The sequence below is a fragment of the Pseudopodoces humilis genome, chromosome 2, assembly GCF_049639895.1.
Source record: "Pseudopodoces humilis isolate 2021_Gansu_Grassland_sample_001 chromosome 2, ASM4963989v1, whole genome shotgun sequence".
Lineage (NCBI taxonomy): Eukaryota > Metazoa > Chordata > Aves > Passeriformes > Paridae > Pseudopodoces > Pseudopodoces humilis.
This window is the reverse complement of record NC_142201.1, coordinates 95,439,126-95,459,468: the sequence shown is the minus strand read 5'-3', so window position 1 is coordinate 95,459,468 and position 20,343 is coordinate 95,439,126. Positions and strand designations below refer to the sequence as shown.

Here is a 20,343-nt window from a genome sequence, read left to right as displayed (position 1 = left end):
ATTCCTCAAGTCCATTGATTTCAAACATTTGGAAAATAAATATCTGCTTTCAGGCCTATCATCAGGGGTTCATACAAGCAACATTTGAAATCAAAACCAGACAAATTCAAGTTACAGAATGTTTGCTATATACTTATTCCCTATGAAAAGTATTGCTTCATAAAACCTGGAAAAAAGATTAAACAAGCATGGCATTAAATGTGACAATCAACCTCTTAGAATTTGAAAAAATCCAGCACATAATTTGTCCCATTCATTCCCTGAAACACTGGTGATGATTGTACCCTATCTTTTATTTATTTATTTCAACATCTCCCATGATTAACCTCCGTATGTTCAGGCAGTCCCAATCTCTGCACTCAAGAAAAATTCATAAATCACTGATTACATTCTGCCTACAGACAACGCCAGTCTTTCCTAGCAAGCTCAACATTGATGCCCATCATTTGGCCACATTTGGCTACCAAAAGCAGTGTTTTAGAATTTCAGGATGCTTCATTTGGTGTTCTGTTGGGCTTTTTGTTTGGGTTTTTTGGTGGTTTTTTGTTTGGTTGGTTTTGGGGTTTTTTTGGTTGAATAAAGAGCTGAAAATCTGCAACATTCAACTTTAAAAATCTATTAATCTAAGTATTAATCAGGTATGTGGAAGGTGTTATGTTGCAAACCATGAAGAGGGAATAAGATGAGAGAGGAATGAATGCTGGCCATGGGACCTCCATTTCTTTCTTTGTGTTAGGATTTAGGCTTTACATGTCATGCATGGCTTTAATTCCTATGAAAGCAAATAAAATGTGAAGGGGAGAATTCCCTTCACAAATGAGTGTTACTCAAGCCAACATATGGTGCTAAAGGAGTGTGGCAAGTTTTAACTGACTTCCTTTCCTGATTAATTGCTTAGAGAGCCCAAGATAAGAGCCAAGATATGGAACAGGTGAGAGATGCGACAGCATGTTAGGGCATAAGTGGTCTACTGGGAATTAGAATGAACCCCACATATTTCCATTTCAGCCATGTCACTGTATGGCAAGGAAGTCAAAATTAGGAACTTGCAAATATTTAATATTCAGCTTAAATGTCTCCAAAACTCCAGTAAAGTTGGAAGTAATTTAAAAACAGCAACATCTTAATTCTGAAGTAATCTCAGGAAAGACAGCACTAACTGAGCAGCAAGATATTGAATTACTTCAATATGTCTAATCTTTTTTAACTTATTTTTTTAAAATATAACAGAGGACACCAACACTTCCTTAGTTACAAACATCATTCTGTTTGGAAAACAAGAAAGAAGAATAAGAATAGTTTTAAAGAGCATTCTGATTTGAATTATCACACAGAACAACTCTTACAGTAGTCTTGGACTAATACAGTGAAATATTTGGACAGCAGTCTGTCATTTTCCTGTGACCAGTGAGAGCAACTGCTGTTGTGTCAAACTGCTGTCATGCAACCTGTGCAACCACAAAGAGTGGTCACGGCACAGCGCTGCAGTCCAGCTTCTTTCTTCCACAGCTGCAAGGGCACCTAGAGACAACAGGAGTTTGGTACAAAGGAACTGGCAAGACAGGTAAATGCAGGGCTATTCTCCTCAGCTCCCCTCCCTCCTATGACCCTGTCACTACTGCACACATGCATCACACTTTACATTGGCCATACTCACTGAGGCACCACTGCATCAGCTGGAACCCACAGGAGCACTGCTGAAGCATCCATCTTTGTCAGTGCTATGACAAAAATAACGCTGGACACTGCTACACAACTGCACCCTGCTGTTAGACTGACAATTAGCATGGCAAGTGTTCTTGTTTCTGTGCTTCTGATTCCCTGGTAGCATTTATGGGACTGACAGTGCTGGAGAGAACATGAAGGTACAGAGCAGTGCATTCACTGGAAGAACTGGATAAGATCAATAATATTTGTATCTCCTTTGCAGTACATGAGCTGCTACCTATGGCAGTCCATCCACTTGGCACAAAAAAAAAGTAACTAAAATAAATAAGTATACTTAGAAACTCTGCATTATTGATTTGGAGTGTTGGTTTAACAACTGTTTCTTTGGGATTGTCAGAACTGATGACCTAAAGTAAAATGCTCACTTCTGAGGCAGTATGTATTGATAAAAGCATAAACCAATAATGCTATTTATATTTCTGTTTTCTCTACAGTGCTATTTAATGACGCATGGTAATCCTTAAAAAGGTTATTTTAATTACTCAGATCTTATTCCTTTAAGAAGAAATGTCCTTTGTTGGCAGCTCTTCTAGCTTGGAAAGGTGGAGAAGGAAGATAAGCAGGGAAAAAAGACAGAAATAAACCTAGTCCATTTGTGGAAGTCCATAGGAAAAACCTGTGTCAGTAGGTTTATGTACTTACAATTAAGTATACCGTTACATTGCCTATATGGAGAGGATTTTTGCATACAGAACATTCCAGCCAGTCAGGACAGTTTTTAAACAACTTGAAGTAAATTATGACCAGAACTAGAAAAGGTCATCTAAATCCTGGTATGGTACATGGAAAAGTTCTTTGGGCAACTCGTGCCAGTGCCTCATGACCATCAGATTAAAGAACTTCTCCCAAACATCTAGTCTAAATTTCTCCTCTTTTAGTTTAAAACCATTTCCCCTTGCCCTCTCGCTATATACATATGTAAAAAGCTGCTCTCTCTTTATATAAAGCCCCCTCTAGGTACTGGAAGGTCACAATGGTATTTCCTTGGAACCACCTCTTCTCCAGACTGAGCAACCCCAGCTCTGTCTCTTCACAGGAGAGGTGCTCCACACTCTAATCACCCAGCCCTCCTCTGGACTCACTCCAATTTTTCTTGTGCTGAGGACCCCAGAGCTGGATGCAGTTCTCACAATGACAGAGCAGATGGGGAGCAGTACCTGCTGGCCTTTGATGCTGCCCAGGATGCAGCTCCTGTCCTTTCTAGGCTGTGAGCAGAGTGTTGGCTCATGTCCAGCATTTTATCCATTAAAGCACCCTGTGAAGGCTGCTCACAATTCCCCCACCAGCCTGTGCTCATGGCTGAGATTGCCCCCACCCAGAACAACCTGGTTCTTGGTCTTGTTCAACCTTGTGAGGCTCTTGTGGGCCCACTTCTCAGGTTTGTCTGGAAAGCACCTCTCATCACCCCTGAAGCAACAAGAGGCACAGAAAATAAAACTCAATTGGCATTCTAAGTATAATAAGCAGCCTAACTTACTTGGTTAAAAACCCCACATGCCTGGTATTTTTGATCTCAAAAGAAACCAAATAGCAAGACACATCCCGATCACCACATTTATCCCAAACAAATACACTTTGTTGCCTCAGCCAGTGGCTAATTGCCAATTTGTTTCATAAACAAAACCTGACATGAAAAACAGAACCCAGCTATTAAGCACAGAAGGCTACAAAATAATGCAGGTAGCTTTAAGCTTAAGGCAGAACTGCTCTGCCAGCAAGCATCAATGTGCAAAGCAAAATCCCACCTCCTCTACCTCCTCTTTTGAAATCTAACTTCTTTGCAGTAGGTTCTCTCCCTCAAGGGCAAATGTATTCCAAACATTTAAGGGCTCTTACAAAAGGCCAGCACTGATCTCTGTGCTTGAATAATATCCCAAATGGACCCTCATTGGTAACACGATAACAAAATCAGTGTTTCAGTCAAAAGAGAAGAGTCTTTCTGCTCCTCTGTTCTTCTCTTTTTGTGCATTGATATAAAGATCAGAGTCACCAGCATGAATAAGATTTAGAATTCTGATGAAAACAATAAGAGATACTAAACACTTTCTGGCCCTCCCAAATTTGTATTCAACCTCTCCCTTTGTTAAAGCTGTAATCACACTCCCATCGGTATTCAAGGGATTTATGCAAACAAGGTCTCTTCTGTCAAAAATCATAGCAATCTAATGCAGTCACAGCCCGTTGGGTTGTGTAGATTACTGGCACCAAAGACACAACTTAGTATTCTGATGTGTATCAGCTCTCTATAATACAGATCAGACTGTCTTTGCAGACTCCTCTCAACCATTCTAGCATAAGACACTGTATCTATATGCAACAGAACCAAGTGAAAGTAACAGAAGGGGACTCAGAGCCACAGTCATAAGGAAATTGAACGATGAAGCTACAACTCAGCCTGTTGCTTAATTGCAAAGAGGATATTTGTTGAATATCCTAATTTTGCTCTCCATGCTTATGGATGCTTTCATCCTTTGCTTAAGGATGGACCTAAATAAAGAAAAACCTGCTGTCTTTACCTCTGTGTGAGTGCTGTTTGTATCTATCATACATCCACCTTACACACCCAACACCCAAAGGAGGAAAAGTTCATTATGCAGGTCCTAGACACAGGACTTAAATCATTAAATCCAGCTGGAAAAAATCAACATGTAAAGTTCCAGTGGCTTTCTGCCTGGCATTCTCACATGTAATACCAGTTCCTCCATCACTCAGGGCCATATCTTGCCTCCTCTGGGCAAGCTGTGCACTTTGTTTCAGTGGGCACAATTTAATCCCTTGAAGTGACGTGGACACAGTTTAGCCATGACCTACTCCCATCATATTATTAACTATAGACAAGTCTGGCCGTGTCAGAGAAATTCTACCTGCACTTGCAGAGGGGATCATGTCTGTGCTCACTGTCACCTTTTCAAGAGCAAGGAATGGATTTCTCTTCTTGGCTTAGCACTTTTTTCTAAAACCAGTTTGATGTTCTGAGAGAAAAGGGGGGAAGCAAGAGTTGATTAAAAGCTGTGATGAAATGCAGGCAATAGAGCGGAGTACCTGCAGTGCTCTATCACCTCCACCCACTTTCTCTCCAGGCAACCAATGGCAATCATCATCAGGGCAATCTCTAATTTGCTGCATTCTGGGTACAGTTTCTGATCAAAAATATACAGATTAGATAAACCATTATGCCATTTCCAAAGTATGTTTTAAGTTAGGCAGCATATTACCAAACACCTTGCAGACATGTGATAACTTCAGCAACTCCCCTGAGTAAAAGAACAATGAGTTAAGATCTGAGCAAATACTACATATAAAATTTTAATACATATATATAAGTCTCAAAATAGACAGAAGACTTCCTTTGACTACATGGACCTCTTTTGCATTCCCTTTCCAATATGTTTAGGCCACTGAGTCATGCTAGCAGATATGGTTGAAAAAAAGAATTTAAGGTACTTGTTTGCAAATAGCAAATGTTACACTTCAACAGATCTTGGTGCCAAGATGACTCTATTGCTCATGGATTTTCCAAAGGAGAAAAACAAGATTCTATTTGCAGGATAAATCACTGATTGTGTGTTACTTACTCAGCTGTAGTATATTAATAGCTGGTTGCAAATAAGGACATTGAGGTATATATAGCACAGAGCCTCAGTATAGAGAGCTCATTCTGCCAAGTGAATTGGGGCCAAATACTTGACTTAAGTATTATTCAAATCTAAAGGGACCTGCAGTAAATCAGGTTCTATTCCTTACTTCATTCCAGTCTCTCTTATCTTCCCTCCCCAAAACACGACATGTATAATCCAAACACGGCATTCTACAAAAATGAGCCTCATTACGTATAAAAAAAAGCCACATTAGAGAAATATACAGAAGTGGATAAAAAAAAGATGATGCTCATCCTTTTTTCATGTTGACTTACAGCTCCTTAGAGCAAAATTCTCATCTGAGTTCTGTATCACGCACAGGATGCATATCACTGGTCCCCTCACTGGCTGCTCAATGCACTGATGTGATCTAAACAAATCAACTAGTAAAACACACAATATAACAGCTGGTGTCTGTCAAGAGATGTTATTGGGCCTAACACTATAGAAACTACTTCTTCAAAGAGAAATAAAAAGTTGAACTGGTTTCCCTATTAAGTGCCTTGTCTAGAATTATAAAACATGAATCAAATATTGCAAACTTGCATCCTCTTCACAAGTGTTGAGAGAAGGCGGGAGCTCTGCCTTACAAGTACCCTCATCACAAGTGCTCTGTATTTATACTGCCTTCATAGGACCCGGAAACCTCAAGATTCATCTGCTTGGCCTCAGTTTAGCTGCAGAAGTTCCAGTTGCTTTTTAACATCCAGTCTAATTAAGAAGACAAAAGAAGTTTCCTTAGATGTGTAAGTTAGCTTCAGTGGTGAACAAGATGTTAAAGAGTAGGTGATGGACTCTCTGAAACAGCTTCTCTGATCTGCCAGTACTCCTTTCAAGATCTCAGCTGGTCTGCCCCACTATTAACCTCCCTCCACACTGAGAATTAGTTATTTATTCTCAGCCTTTGTTCCGTCTTTCAAAGGGCCCCCTCCTCTCACACTTTACTCAAGAATTCTCAGCCATCTTCTATGAATGTGTATAACAAAAGCCTTTTGAAAGTCAAAATAAATTATATCCACTGGTTGGTACACAGAGAAGCCCCTATTTTGACCATTTACAGCACACTTTGAAAAACTCGATCCTGATGCAACACTGTTTTTGCTGCAGTCTTATGACTTGGCAGTGGTGTTAGGAGCATATCCAAATGACCTCTCCAGTCTCACATCTTTCTCTCTAGCAAAGAGCAAGTTCCTTGTCCTTGTGGTGTCCCAGCAAAGTAGTATTATATAGCTTCAATCTTTTTAGCATAGAGCATTCCAGCAATTTGTCTTTTAATTGAGAAATAGCTCCTCCTGTCCCGGGATCTCTATCAGAGAGGTACAACAAGGAAAAAACAAATCAAAAAAATATAATTGGAAACCCATTTAACTTTATACCTCCTTAAAATATGTGTAAAGGTAGGAATCAAAAAAAAAAAACCAAAAACAACTCTTACCAAAAAACCTGAAAACTGAAACCAGCAAATTGTGAACAAAGCAAACAAAGTATTCATGCGCAACACAATCTTTGTTAAAATTGGCAATCTCCACAAAGGAAAGAGCAAACTACCTGAAGTACAACCCCTTCCACACCCACAGGATGTTCAGTAAACCCGGACTGAACTTTATTGACTGCAAAATAAATGTAGCAGTTAACTAATTCAGTGCCTAAGGACAAAACCTCATTCCCAGCTCATCACAAAATGTCACAACATTTGGCTGCCTCCTATCAAGCAAAAGCAAAATACCATGACTTCTCTTAGGGCAGGATTAAAGGACAGTGTCTGTGCTTCCTTAGAACGCTGGCAGATGTCTTCCTGTTTTCCTCAAATTCACCCTGCCAAGGCAGCACAGTGATAAGAGGCTGAACAGAAAAAATGGGCACAAGAGAAGGAGGGAACATAATCCATCTTCCTATCAGTGTCTGAGAAATAATTATTTAATAATTGTGACTTTTTAAGAGAAAGATACATTCTATTTAATGCAGCAAAGTACTTTGTCATCTTTCCACTCCATTATAAACCATTTCACTGATCATTAAAATGAAGCCAAGGGACAATACTCCATTTTAAACCATTTCACTGATCATTAAAATGAAGCCAAGTTACAATGCAAGGATACCTGAAAAAAAACTCCATTTATTAAAAAAATAAAAAATAAAAATAAGTGAAACCACAGAACACATTTTAATGGCTCAATATTTGGCATGAGTCTGAGCAGTACATCACAGCTGAAAATGGAAACTGCGTCAAATCTTAATTTCCTTAGCACTATCTCAGAGACTTTGTTTCAGTTTGGGCTAGGTGGGGATGATGGGTTTGAGTCACCAGAACTTCTCCCTGTCGCACATAAATCTTCTCCAGAGGTTCCACCCAAGCACTGCTGGGGCACAGTCTGTCAGATTTGATGAGACAGGAGGCCACAGAATGAGAACTGCTCAAGCAGATCCGAGGGCAATCAGACTTCCTACATCATGACACGGCGTTACGGCAAAGCAGTGCTGTGGAACACTGCATTCAGGCTTGGTAATCAAATACAACTGTCATTCAAGACTTACTATGCTCCTGTGCATAGTTATCCATTATCTGCAACAAAACCTGAACTTATTAAATTACTTCATATTTTCAGTATAAGGCTGTCATTTATTACATAGCAATATGAAGGAATGCAGAAAGAGTCATTTTCTACTAATACTGAACAAGGAACATTATTAGATTAAGGACAGAACATTACCCTTGCAGCTTTTCTCTCAGCTTTGTGCCATTGCAGAACATGTAGTTATATACTTCTCCCTGATGCTTCCTGCCACAGATTTAAAGAACCAAGGCAAATCACTCCCATCACTCTTCTAACGCTGTGGAAGAGGCAGAGAAGGAAATACGTTAATTTTGGTAACATACCAGAAAAGTACATTGGTGTCATATTCCTTCCACCTGCAGAAAACAAAAGGCTAGCTGGTTCCCACCACACACCTATAAGATGAGACAGGCAGAAATGCCCAATGATAAAAGAGGGTTTACAAAAAAGAAAGAAAGATGAAAATTGATACACTTATAATAGCAGTACCTGGGTAATGAACAGGAGGGAAATCATGTTTCAGACAAGGCCCCAGAAATCCCTTTTCAGTGTTTTAGAGACAATGCATAAGTTGAGGGGTGTGGGACACACAAGAGCCTGGAGTCTCTGCTATTATTCCTCCAGTTCCAATCTTGTATGAGCAGAAGCCCCAGGGCAGGAGTTTAGTTTCCAGCCTCTGCCCACAGGTTACTCTTGTGGCTGTTCACCAGTCTGTCACAAATATGTAGTGCTTGCAAGAGCCAAGTGCGGAGAGACACAGAGAGCGGACAGCAGTGCACAGGAATTGCAGAAGGAGCTTTGCAGGGGATCTTATCTCCTTTACCTCCTACAGTCACACCAAGACAGCAACAAGTCATGACACACCAATTCTCTGGTCCCCTCAGCTTAACCCTCTGAGGCAAGTGGGAACAAAGTAGAAGAAGGGCAGAGAAGCCCAACCAGATCCATTTTCCCAAGTGGAAACCAGCAAGGTCGTCTCAAACCCTGAAAAACTCTATTCTACTCTCTATGAACATTGTCCATATGTTTACAATGAGGAAACAGCCCTGCATGCAGCTGCCAGTTATTTTAATTTAGCCCCAACATTTGGCAATGCCCACATGTGAGACTGTGCAAACTATCTTTTTACTGAGTTTCCATGTGTTTAGAGGGCCAATATTCAGAAGCTTTCTGATCAGACAGCGTTGGAAGTTACATCATTTGCCAACAGTATTTGGAGTGCTCAGTATCTGTGAAGAACAGACACCAGGTATAATCAAAACTCCATAGAAACAAGGATTACCTTTCAACCTTAACTAAGCTTTTTTTTTTTTGGTTTTTTTTTTTTTTACTTCTGGCCACTTTGTTTGATTGAACAGTGTGAGAGTTCTGCAGTGAAAAACCTTCTCCAACCTCCAAGTCCTAATGAAGACTTCTTACTCCAAGATCTTGGAGTAAGAAGTAAGTTGAAAGTCTTGGAGTAAGATCAGGAGCAGAGAGGGATACCCAGGTGAATGCTGCCTCAGGACAAGCACAAATTTACACTGCTTTTCTCACTGTGAAGGGCACAGGAGGAAGCCTCAAAGACAAGCTAACCTAAAAAAAAATAGACTTGGATAATATTTTAGCCTACAGGCAGAACAGGAGGTTTATATGGCTAAAGGATGTAGAATTAGATTTAACACACTATAAGCACAGACTGCAATGTAGGCAACACATCTTACCCACTTTGGTACTGCCTGCTGCACCAAAGTACAACAAAGCTGAATTCAGACAACAGGGCTCTTACAAGACTTACAATACCCTTAGCCTGCCCTCAGTCCCTTAAGGAAACTTGAAAGTGAGGGAAATCCATTCTTCCAAGAGACCTTAACAGAATAAAGTTATTTCTGGCTTTCATACAGGAAAGAAAAAAAAAAAAGTTCTTACATTGTTTCAAAAGTTAAAACAAGGGACCAGAGACAGGCAGGGAGGTATCTACAGCTGCTGAATTTGTATCACAAAGAACAGAAGTAGGTGAGTTTCCAGCAAAGGGAAGTAATGAGAAACTGTTACCAACTTCTAGCTTTAATTTGAAAGAAAAGATATGGGCATTCCAAAGCAACAGACAGAAGAGTTGAGAGAGTTACTCTATGTGCTATCACTAAACTGCAAACCCTAATAAAATATGGGCAACATTTATTCTACTGTCCTCTGATTGTGCCATACACTGGAAGTGCACATGTGCTTTTTACATAAAATGGATAGTACATACTTTAAAAGCAAATGTGAGGAATCCACAAGGCTAAGCTGACTAACACTGAGCTCAGCACATGAATTTGTTAGTCCAGTGGCACATGTCCGAGCCACACAGTCATGCTGGTACAACATACTTTAGCTCCATTGCTGTCAGCCTGGAAATTGAACATCCATTCAGTGTTAATAGCATAAGGCTTTTTAAATATTTTCTATCAAATTCTTTTAAACATTTTCTATTTAAATATTTTCTTGTCAGTAATATATCTACCTCCTAATGTTGGAATTCTCTAAAAGTGGGTGTTTCAGCAGATCACTATTATGCTCAAGTTTTCCTTGCCTAAAATACAGTTCTAGGTCAGGAAAGAGGAACTGCCAAATTTCTGTAGAAATTGTAACAGAGGTTATGATTATTATTAAATAGAGATGTCAGACAATAGAAACCCTAACATGATAGTAGACACAATGTGTCAGATTTTCCATTTTTTTTCCTCATTTTGGGATATAATCCCAATGACTACAGAGTGTCAGGAAACTACTTTAATGAGCTACATGAAAACAAGAAATCCCCTTTCTTTAAAAAAAATAAAACAAACCAAAAAAAACCCCAAACCAAACAAAAAAAGCCCTCAATATTTTGCAGAAACATCATTCCTTCTCTTCCTCTTTTCAACAAAACTGCTTGAAACCCAAGGTTTAATACAGTTAGTCACAATTATGCAGCTTCAGTTTTTCAGCTCTATTAATTCCAGGCAGAAAATGCTCAATTGTTTCATGGTTTTTTCCTAGCTACAGTTGTTTCTAACATACATCTAGATAAATAGCAGTGTCCTCTTTCTTTGTGCTTCTCAATATTGGATGCAACATTTCATTTTAGGAAAATCTCTGGGTTGGGACAGCACTGAAGAGACAAAAGAGTCTGAGATCTACCCAACTTCTGGTAAGAAGGCTGGATTGAAAATAATCACCCATGCAGGAAAACTACTTTGAAGTTCAGAGATGACCATTCAGAGAAGGAAATTAACTTGTTGACAATCAAGGAAAACTACCTCTCAGTAGTCTGGCTCACATTTTGTGAAATTTGTAAGCTCTTGCACAAAAATATTGCTTTAACATTTAAAGAGCAAACAAAACAAGTTTTTCTAGATAGAAATTCTCTCTTGAAGTAAAATGGGTAGCTGGAGACACGATGAGGTGGAATAAAAAGGACAGCAGGAGCTGCTTACAATACCAAAGCTTACAATAGCTAGAACCACAGGACCACCATATTAAACTAGTTTTATTGATCAAATTCCATCCTGTACCATGATAAACCTGAAATAACACCAAATAAGAGCCACACTTGAAGCTAATTTCACTTTTCGAAACATGCTTTTCTAGGATGTTATACCACCAGAAAGTCTATTTGAACTGCCAGGATTATTAACAATGGAAAAGACAGTATTTCCTTTCTTATTATTGACAGGTACTTTTAAAAATGTATTTTATAGAATACGTTTATAAGTATATTATATAGAAAAAAAGCCAATTTTTTTTGCTGTATATGTGCATATATCTGAATACAGCATATGCAAAGCATTTATATCTCCATCACTTAAATTATATTCCTATTTAATAGTTATTTCCTATTTAAGAATTGAATTAAATTTTTTTATGCAAAAAGAGCTTGTGTCTGTAGACTGATGGGTAGATAAGTAGATGTAACTAAGTGCAAAAAGAGGAGTTTTATGTATTTCTAAAAACATGTGAATTTTTAAACTTGCAGACTATCCTAAGAGAGACAAGAGTCAGCCCAGTTACCTTTTGTGAGTAAATGGCCCAGTGTTTCTAAATCTATTTTCACTTTGTTGAGTCATTCACAAACCAAATCCATTCTCTACAAATATCTTTGCTTTTTGCAAATTACTCACTGAATAATTTATATGAAGGAAATTCACCCTAAGGGTTTGCCTGTGAGCTTGTTCACTTTTACTCCTCCCTTCCTATTATTCAATGTGTTTGAGAAGGTTCCCAAGTCACACAACTTCATTTCTACTCCCCAAGTGAATGAGTGAAACTTTAAGCTGCTATAGCCATACAAGAGGAATAACATATCACAAATCAGGAACATCCAATTTTGTTTTAGTGAGAAGGCATCTTTACCTAGCTGTCTAGGAGCTGACAGTATTCTCTCAGAAAGCACATCAGGAAGTGTGACTAGTGAACCACAGCAGCAGGGCTGGCAAATCCCATTTCAGACACAGGCAGCAAGGAAAATGCTACAGGAGCCTCTCAAAACGGCTTTGCTTTTGTTTCTGAAACCCAGAAGCACTCTTCAGACCACTGACCTCCCTAGGACAATGGCAAGACTTCACATTTTGCAGACATTCATAAGCGTTTATTTGGCATCACTGTGACCCCATGGTTCATTTGTGCCGAACTAGTGCTGTACTGTACCAATCACAAATTGCATCCTAATTAAGTCCTCCAAAAGCTCACCACTGTTTTCAGATGGCATGGCATTCAAAACTACAGATTAGTCATCAAGTAAGTCAGTTTCTAAGATTTTTACCCCAGCTGAGATAGAGATGGACCAGAGAAGAAGAACTGAACAGAGATAGAGATGGACCGGAGAAGAAGAACTGAACAGAGACCATGGGAGGGACAAGCAGGGAGAGCCAGATGACACAAAAAAACCATGCACTGCTCAAAACTATGGCTCAATTAAAAGTCAGGTAATTGTTTAGGAAGACTGACCAGCAGACCTGATCTGCACAGATCAGTTTACCAGCCAGCTTTAAGGTAGATGCTGCCTTGCTGTAAGAACTGTGCCTCTTGAGCCTGAGAAGCAGCAAGCACTTAGTTATTCTGCAGTGAGCAATGACATCTGCTCCAACAGTCTGCTGCATTACCAGGACAATATTTAGCTCTTGTCAGGGTTGTGCCCACCAGGTAGAAAAAACACTTAGTCAGTATTATCTGGTTGTCACTCTGTCTCAGAACCATTCTGTGCTTTTGATCCAAATTCAGGCTGCACCACACAAAAAAATTACATGTAGAATATTATTAGTAAAATGATCAACTTTTATGACCTGAACACTACACACAGGGTGCATTGAAATAGCTACATTACATTTTTGGATTATCCTTCTTTTCCTTTTTGTATGCATATAAAAGAAATTTTTACACTGGAATCACGTAATACCACCAATACTGACTTTCTTTTCAGTCTACAGAGATTAACAGACCCTTGAGGATTGTATTGACCCTGGCTTTGCTCTCACCACTATTTACCTCTCTGGTCAATGAGTCTTGATGCTGATTACAACAAAGTCAATACCTGCTTATTACAGTTAGAATAAGAATCACTGAGAAGGCTTATGAGCACTAGTTTGGTGTCTGCCAAAACTACCCTACTTAAGGAGTCTGTCAAGGTTTCATTGTGTCTGTCTTCTTTTCTAGTAAAACTTGTCTCAAGTAACAATGGAAAAATGCCACTTGAAGACTCAATAATCCTGTCTGTTCTTATAAAAGGAGCCATGACAAGCATATTTTAATATTTAAGACATATGAAAGTATTCATTAGTATACAAATTCAAATACATAAGCCCAGACTTTACACCAAATAATTATTATTCAGAGGCTGTGTGTAGTTGTTGTGGGTTTTTCAATAGTTACTGCAACTTTTAGGATTTATTCAAGCCTTCTTTGTATTTAATGTCAAGTGCTGGTCCCCAAGGTAGGTAGCACATTTAATTCTCTCTTCCCATTTAATTTTATTTTTATGATAGATTTAAAAGCAACTCCAGAGCTCCATTGTTCACAATTTTCCAGATAGAGAGCTCAGAAAACCATCCAAGTAACGTCTTTACAATCCTAACACCAGAATCCAGAACAAAAATCCACACATACATCCAGATCCTGAGGTAGGAGGAAACAAAATGACAAGAGATTATTTTGGAGGGAAAATATCAGGGAGGAAGTGTATCTCAGTAAACCTGGAGAAGAAAAGGTATGATGACTGTACAGCTTTCACCAAATTTGTGGCAAACATGCAGATATTCTCAGTTATGCAAACCTGGAGTGTCCACCCTTCCTGCTCCTGCTAGCAAGATCTGTCCTTATTGTGCAGCTAAATCTACTGACAAATTAATACTTGTTTATGTTTTATCCCCTTAAGGTATCAGAAGTGTCTCAAAGCCATAGACAACAGCTAAACCTAAAGTAGACATCCTACTTCCATACATTCATTAAATGCAACTTTGGACAAGCACTATCAATATTCCCAAGGCCTTCCTCCTTTACTCATCCCATAGGCATGTTCATCTGCATTGCATTCAGCAACTCTTGTCTCTGCCCACTCAGCCAAGCCACTGAGAAATCCTCGGCTTCACAGCTGAGCTTTCGTGAGCATTAAGACATAAAAGACATTGAAGCTTGAAGCAAAGGTCACCAGCACAGCCCTAAGAGAAACATTTCATTTCCCACCTCCTAACTACCTTAAAAATCTGAGAATCTACAGGGAAGGTTGGGTCTATGCTTAGTCTTAAGGTCCTTGGGTAGGCAAGGACATTAAGTGTGGTTGGGCTGCATTTCTCACAAGGTCCAACGCCTTTCCAGAGTCTGCAGTGTTTCTGTAAGGCCTGGTGTTTGCCTTTCATTTAATCACCTGCCCACTCTTCAGTCTTTTTCTTAGAGAAAGAAAAGGGTGTTCCTAAATTGTTTGTTGTAGCTAAACATAAAAATTCAGAATAGATTTTTCTAGTCAGTTAAGCATATTCTTGAGGGAAAACATAAGGTAGTATGATTATTAAAGAGCACTCTCAGTAATAGTCACATCTTTATTGTGTCAACCCTTTGCCAAAAAAAAAAATAAGATTTATAGTAAAAGCCACTTACATTTCTTCTTTGCAGAACCAAGCCATCTGCCTCCAATATACCATCAGCCCCTGCTAGATGAATTCACGCATATTTTAAAGCCCCAGAGTAACCATTAGAATGGAAATTGGACACTACTTGTCATTTGCAAAGCTTTCTTAACTGGAGAGGCTTCCCATTTGTTCAATTAAATGTTTGCATGTGCAATACACTTTATGAAATGTATCCCAAAACAGTGAGGACTGAAATAATCTTGGAGGCAGATGGCACAGCTGTTCCATTTAGAGCCATCCTAGGCAATATACAAAGTGATGGACAGGACAGGGAAGTGGGAGTGAAAACTTGGTACCATGAAGAATATTATCCATGGGTTTGAGCAATAAACAAACCATTTCAGTGCCAATCTTCCCTCCCCTATCATATGTAGCTTCGTGACTCACTTGAGTTTATCCAATTAGAAAATACTCATTTAATTCAAGAAGTCAACCACTGAAGCCATGTAAGGCTTTCCCCTCAGAGAATCCATCCCTCTGCCTTGGAAGCTGAGGGAATGTGAAAATGTGTCTCTCAGGCCGACACAAGGAGGCAGATATTTGTAAGGGCTGACAAGGCAGCCTGCATGCAGAAGCAACACAGATACCAGCAGGGATAGGGAGCAACTTTAAGCTGCTGTTTATTTGCATGCCTCTCACAGAGCAGAAATCATTGCACCGTGCTCCAGATGCTGCAAATCTCAAGATGCACATCCAGGGCTCATTATTAAAACTGGCAAACATTTTCACTGAGGAGAGGAAGGAAAAAACACAGTTCTCCCAGCTACTCTGCATCTATTTTGAGATTTCTGGGGTGTTGATCTGTTCTACCACCTCAGTATCAAGGAAGTTTCAAGGGAAAGGGCATGCAACAACACTCCTTCACAGATAGAAAACCTGAAAGAACCTGATGAGAGCATACCTCTTTCTGTACAGCACCTAGACTGGGGCCAGAGGGTCAGTAAACTAAATGAGCAAAGTAATCAAAAATTTCTTTAAAAAGAGTTTTCAACCCTCATGAAAGAAAATAAGATAGTATGTAGAAACAGATTTAAATCAAAATAGGTTGGCAGGGAAGGTTTTCATCCCAAAAAGCACTGCTTTATGGGAAAACAAAGAATGAGGATCACACTGTCTACTGCAAGCCAGCACATATCCCACAGAAGATTTTCCTTGGATGCAGAACAAATACCACTTGGAGCGAGAAGACAGATTCCAATCCTTATATCCACGGATAGGAAATGACAGTAGCTCTGTGGAACCCCAGTCACCTTTTCTGCAGATTTAATAAAACACCAACAGTCAAAAAAAGTTACAAGACCAAACCCAGTGAAGAAAGAATCATAGAAACCAAAGGATAGGTCTCACCACCTCCTTTCCTCCCCACAGCCTACTCTTCCTGCTTTCCTCTTCAATCCTACAGACTATTAGAGACTTTCACAGCTGAAATCTCACATTCAGAGAATGCTGAAAAGCCAAAAAGTAGATCCCAGTTCACCAGAACACCCACGTTTGAATAGGTTCAGCTGGAGACTCTTACACCTAACACCTTAAGAAAAATTAGAGGGGGAAAAAATACTGCCAGTGCACAAGTAAGGAAGGTGAGAGGGCACTTAGGAAATAAATGGCACTCTGCCTAGCAAAGGATTTCTTTGTGACAGTGAAGGGGCACCAGGTTGTACATTCAATGGTGTATTACTTAGAAAAGTATGTCTTGACCTTGCTGTTTCAGTATTAATGCTTCCCTCCCAGTCACCTTTTTCCCAGTGGTAATGCTATAAAAGGTGTGCCCCAAGGGAGAAGTTTCTAATAATGTTCTAATCTTGCTTTCCAAGCACTCAGAACAACCACAGGAGCAATTTTAAAATAAAATAAGTAAATTCATAAGACTCAACTTCTTTATTTGCAGGAAACTTTGGCTGTGCTGAAATTACTGCAAACTGTACCATCACAGAGAAATATATTTCATTTCTAACTCTCATTTTCTCACACTGCTGCAAACAGCACAATACATGGAAACTCCAGACAAGTGATGAAAAGTAAGTATCCTAATTTACTGGGATTGTACCCTGGCTTCATTTCAGCTACATCTTAAAAGGCCAATATCCACATATGATTCCAGTAACTCTAATGACATAAAACAGCTATTCATAATTAGTTATTTTCCGCCTACGTTGTAAATACGGAAGTCACCACAAGGGCATAAATGCATAGCTAATCCAGAAGTAATCCAGCTTCTGGAGAGTACCTCTACAAAGCATCAGTGGGAAGCAGAGGGAATTAGTGTACATTCTAAAAAGCACGTCCTCTTTGAATCACCATTTCCACAAGAGCAGTTCTTCCACTCTTTCCTGCCAACCCTGCAGCTTTCTCATCCTCAGCGGGGGAAAGACATGGAACAAGTTACCCTCAAACACAGCACTGTGATAATGGCAACTGCCCACCTTCAACTGCTTGTCTCGTTCTTCCCTGACCAGGTGCCCCTCTCAAGGGCCTCTGACAAGCTGCAGGTCCCTCAGTATATGCCAGCTACTACTCACCAACTTCTGCTCCTGAATTTTTCATAGAAGGAGTGGAATTCAGCTCACATCCACACAACTGCCACTCAGTAACACTCCACAGTTCCCTCCTTTTGAACAGCCAAATAATGATGAGGGGCAGAAAGCTTGGCAGCTACAGAAGACATTACTCTGCTGGACTGGGAACTGAAGGACAGTAGGAGAAGATTCTCACCCACCTAAAATCTTGAAGTATTGCAGGAGGCAGGAACCAGGCCACTGATACATCTAGGAAACATGCAGTAGAGTACTGACTTTTCCTTACCACCCCTATATCTTGGGAGAAACTTTGCAATTGTAGAAGCTCTACAGGTGATGGGTTTCCCCCCTACACTTTCCATTCCAATTATCTTCAATCTGCAAATTACCACAGTGGCAAAATGCATTACCATTTTTAAGGTTTTGGTATTGGGGGGGCAGTAGTGGAGATGCAGCAGCTTGGTTGGGTGTTTTTTGGTTGGTTCACTGGGTTTCTAAAGTGACAACAAAAGCAAAGGTTCAGCTCTTCAAACAGAACAGAAATTACCTTTTTACCATAAAAATTGTGGATATCAGAAACAAAGAAAGATAGCAGTTACATTTTTTCATTCCTGTAGGGGTTCATGAACCCTCTGTTGGAACCTTTTGTGCCCCCCCACTCCCTTCAAGCTACAGGATGAAGCCTTGGTATCTCAGAAGATGGATGTCCTATTTCTAAAAATAACCAAAGAAACCTCAGCAAACAGCCAAATTCCAGCTGTCTGCCTGAGGTCTTCAGAGGAACAAGACCATGCCTTTAAAACAAACCCCTTTCTGCACTTCTGGAATACCTAACACAAAGGGAAACAGTAAAAATGAAAATTTAAGATGGCTCTTCAGTTCATTGACCTCTTGTTACCAGAAGAATTACTGGTGGTGTGTGGACTCTGTAATTGTAGAAAATTCAAAAAATATCAAGTTGGTCTAGAGTCAAGGTCCCAAAGCCATGCACCTAAGCCAACCCTAAGGGCTGAAGCCTGTGTTAGTCCATAGGACTCCCCAAGGAATGAAGACATTCCTCACTTCTACACAGCAAATACAACCAGGTTGCTTGTCATCGGACCCCTCCCTCTGTTTTACCTTCTGGGAAATTTTGTGACCTGGCTCTACTTTTATCAGTACTGCCTCTGCTAAAAGGCTACTTCCAGGTTATGTTAGTGCTGCTCCAGCAGCAGAGAGTGATACATTAGGCTCAATTTCAGCTTAAAAGATGTGTTACTCAAAGCACAAGACACAGTTTTTCTAAGTTCTGATGTCTCCTCCAAACCCCCTACATTAAGCTACAGGAGAGTCTCCTACACCAGACTTCCCTTCTGCATGGTGTTTTTGATGTAACAAAAAAAAAAATCCATAAGGATTAGGTCTGTTAAAAATTTTAATACCTATAGGTTGGCAGTAACATTATAATGGTGCATTAAAAAGGTATAGATTTGTGTGAATGGTGGTCCACCAGCAGTGAGATATAAAGAGAAATAAAGCTCTTTATTGCTCAAATCAGAGGTGTGCAAACTTACATTTTCCAGCATTCACTCTTAACTATATCACAGAAAGGTCTCAAGCTGGGCACCACTGCAATCTGCCAGAGGTTGAAACAACTTCTAAGTCCTGCACTTCTCATAAATGATTATCTCATTCCTTGAACAATGAAGCTGCATGAATTTTGCATGTTACCTCAAGCACTTTACTTTATTCCAAGAATAACAGTTCCATTTCAAAGCACGTTAAGCTGAATCCCCATTTTATCACCCATACAAAATGGCTGCCAAAAGATAAGATAGTCAGTGAGCACAAGAAACAGATATTAATATTTAAAGCATCATCCATAAGGAAATCTCAAATTAATTTCAAACCATATATCCCCTATTTATATATATATATTTATTTTTTTATTTTATTTTTTTCTCTAAACTAAATTGAACTTCTTGCATGTATTTTAGGTGTCCATGGAGCATTCCCATAAAGCTGGAAGGACATTCAGTATATATTTAAACTTTTTAGTCTGCAACTTTTAGTTAAGTGAGAGAATTTATCACTGTCGCTGAGATAAGGCCCTGCTTAGAAATGAATAGCTCAGTTCACCAAACTATTAGAAGCTTGTTCTAACCAGCAGAATCAAAAACTTTTTTTTGAACAGCACAAAAATGCAAGAGCAAAACTGACAGGGCCTGACCCGTGATGGTTTGCATCTGACCCCCATTTTTCACCTCTTCTCTCACTAATCCTGATTTTAATTATCTACAAATTTGTACTTACTCAAGGCTAGCACCTAATTTATCTATGGAAATTCAAATCATCCCATGTTAAAATAAAGTTTCTAAAATAGACAGGTTTGTCAGCCCTTAATGAGATCGTTATTATTCATATTAAGTATAGTTGAAAGTGAATTAATTGCAAAATGCTGCCTTTCATTTGCAGGGAACAAGAGGGATGACAGAGTTTGCAGATAGCTTTGCAGTGAGGGACCAGTCAAACCAAAAGGTCTTTCAGCCATGAATCCTGCTCTCAGAGACCTGGAGTACATCCCAGACATTTCTTCCTAAGAAAAAAACACCTAACAAAGCAAAACAACGTAAATCTGGAGGATTTGCTCCAGCCCCTGAGAAGGTGCTCATACAAAATTGCATCTTCTCATAATATTGAGCAATAAGAGTTAACCTTGTCACATTGCACTTGATATTGCCACGTGCTGAGCTACTCAAGCCCTCAGGATTAAGAATTCAGAGCAGAGGTGGCCAGTAAACGG

General features: G+C 39.5%; 1 protein-coding gene across 13 annotated transcripts in view; it reads right to left on the bottom strand.

Moving 5' to 3' along the window:
* ZPLD1 (zona pellucida like domain containing 1) overlaps positions 1-20,343 on the bottom strand; it is a 98,047-nt gene that overhangs the window by 49,323 nt on the left and 28,381 nt on the right. For 7 of the 13 annotated variants that reach the window (XM_014253321.2, XM_088051386.1, XM_088051387.1 and 4 more), the window contains exon 2: positions 8,078-8,198. The exons of the other annotated variants lie outside the window; for them this stretch is intronic. The gene's annotated coding sequence lies outside the window, so the exon portion shown is untranslated. The remainder of the gene's footprint in view (positions 1-8,077; positions 8,199-20,343) is intronic. 13 annotated transcript variants of the gene reach the window in all.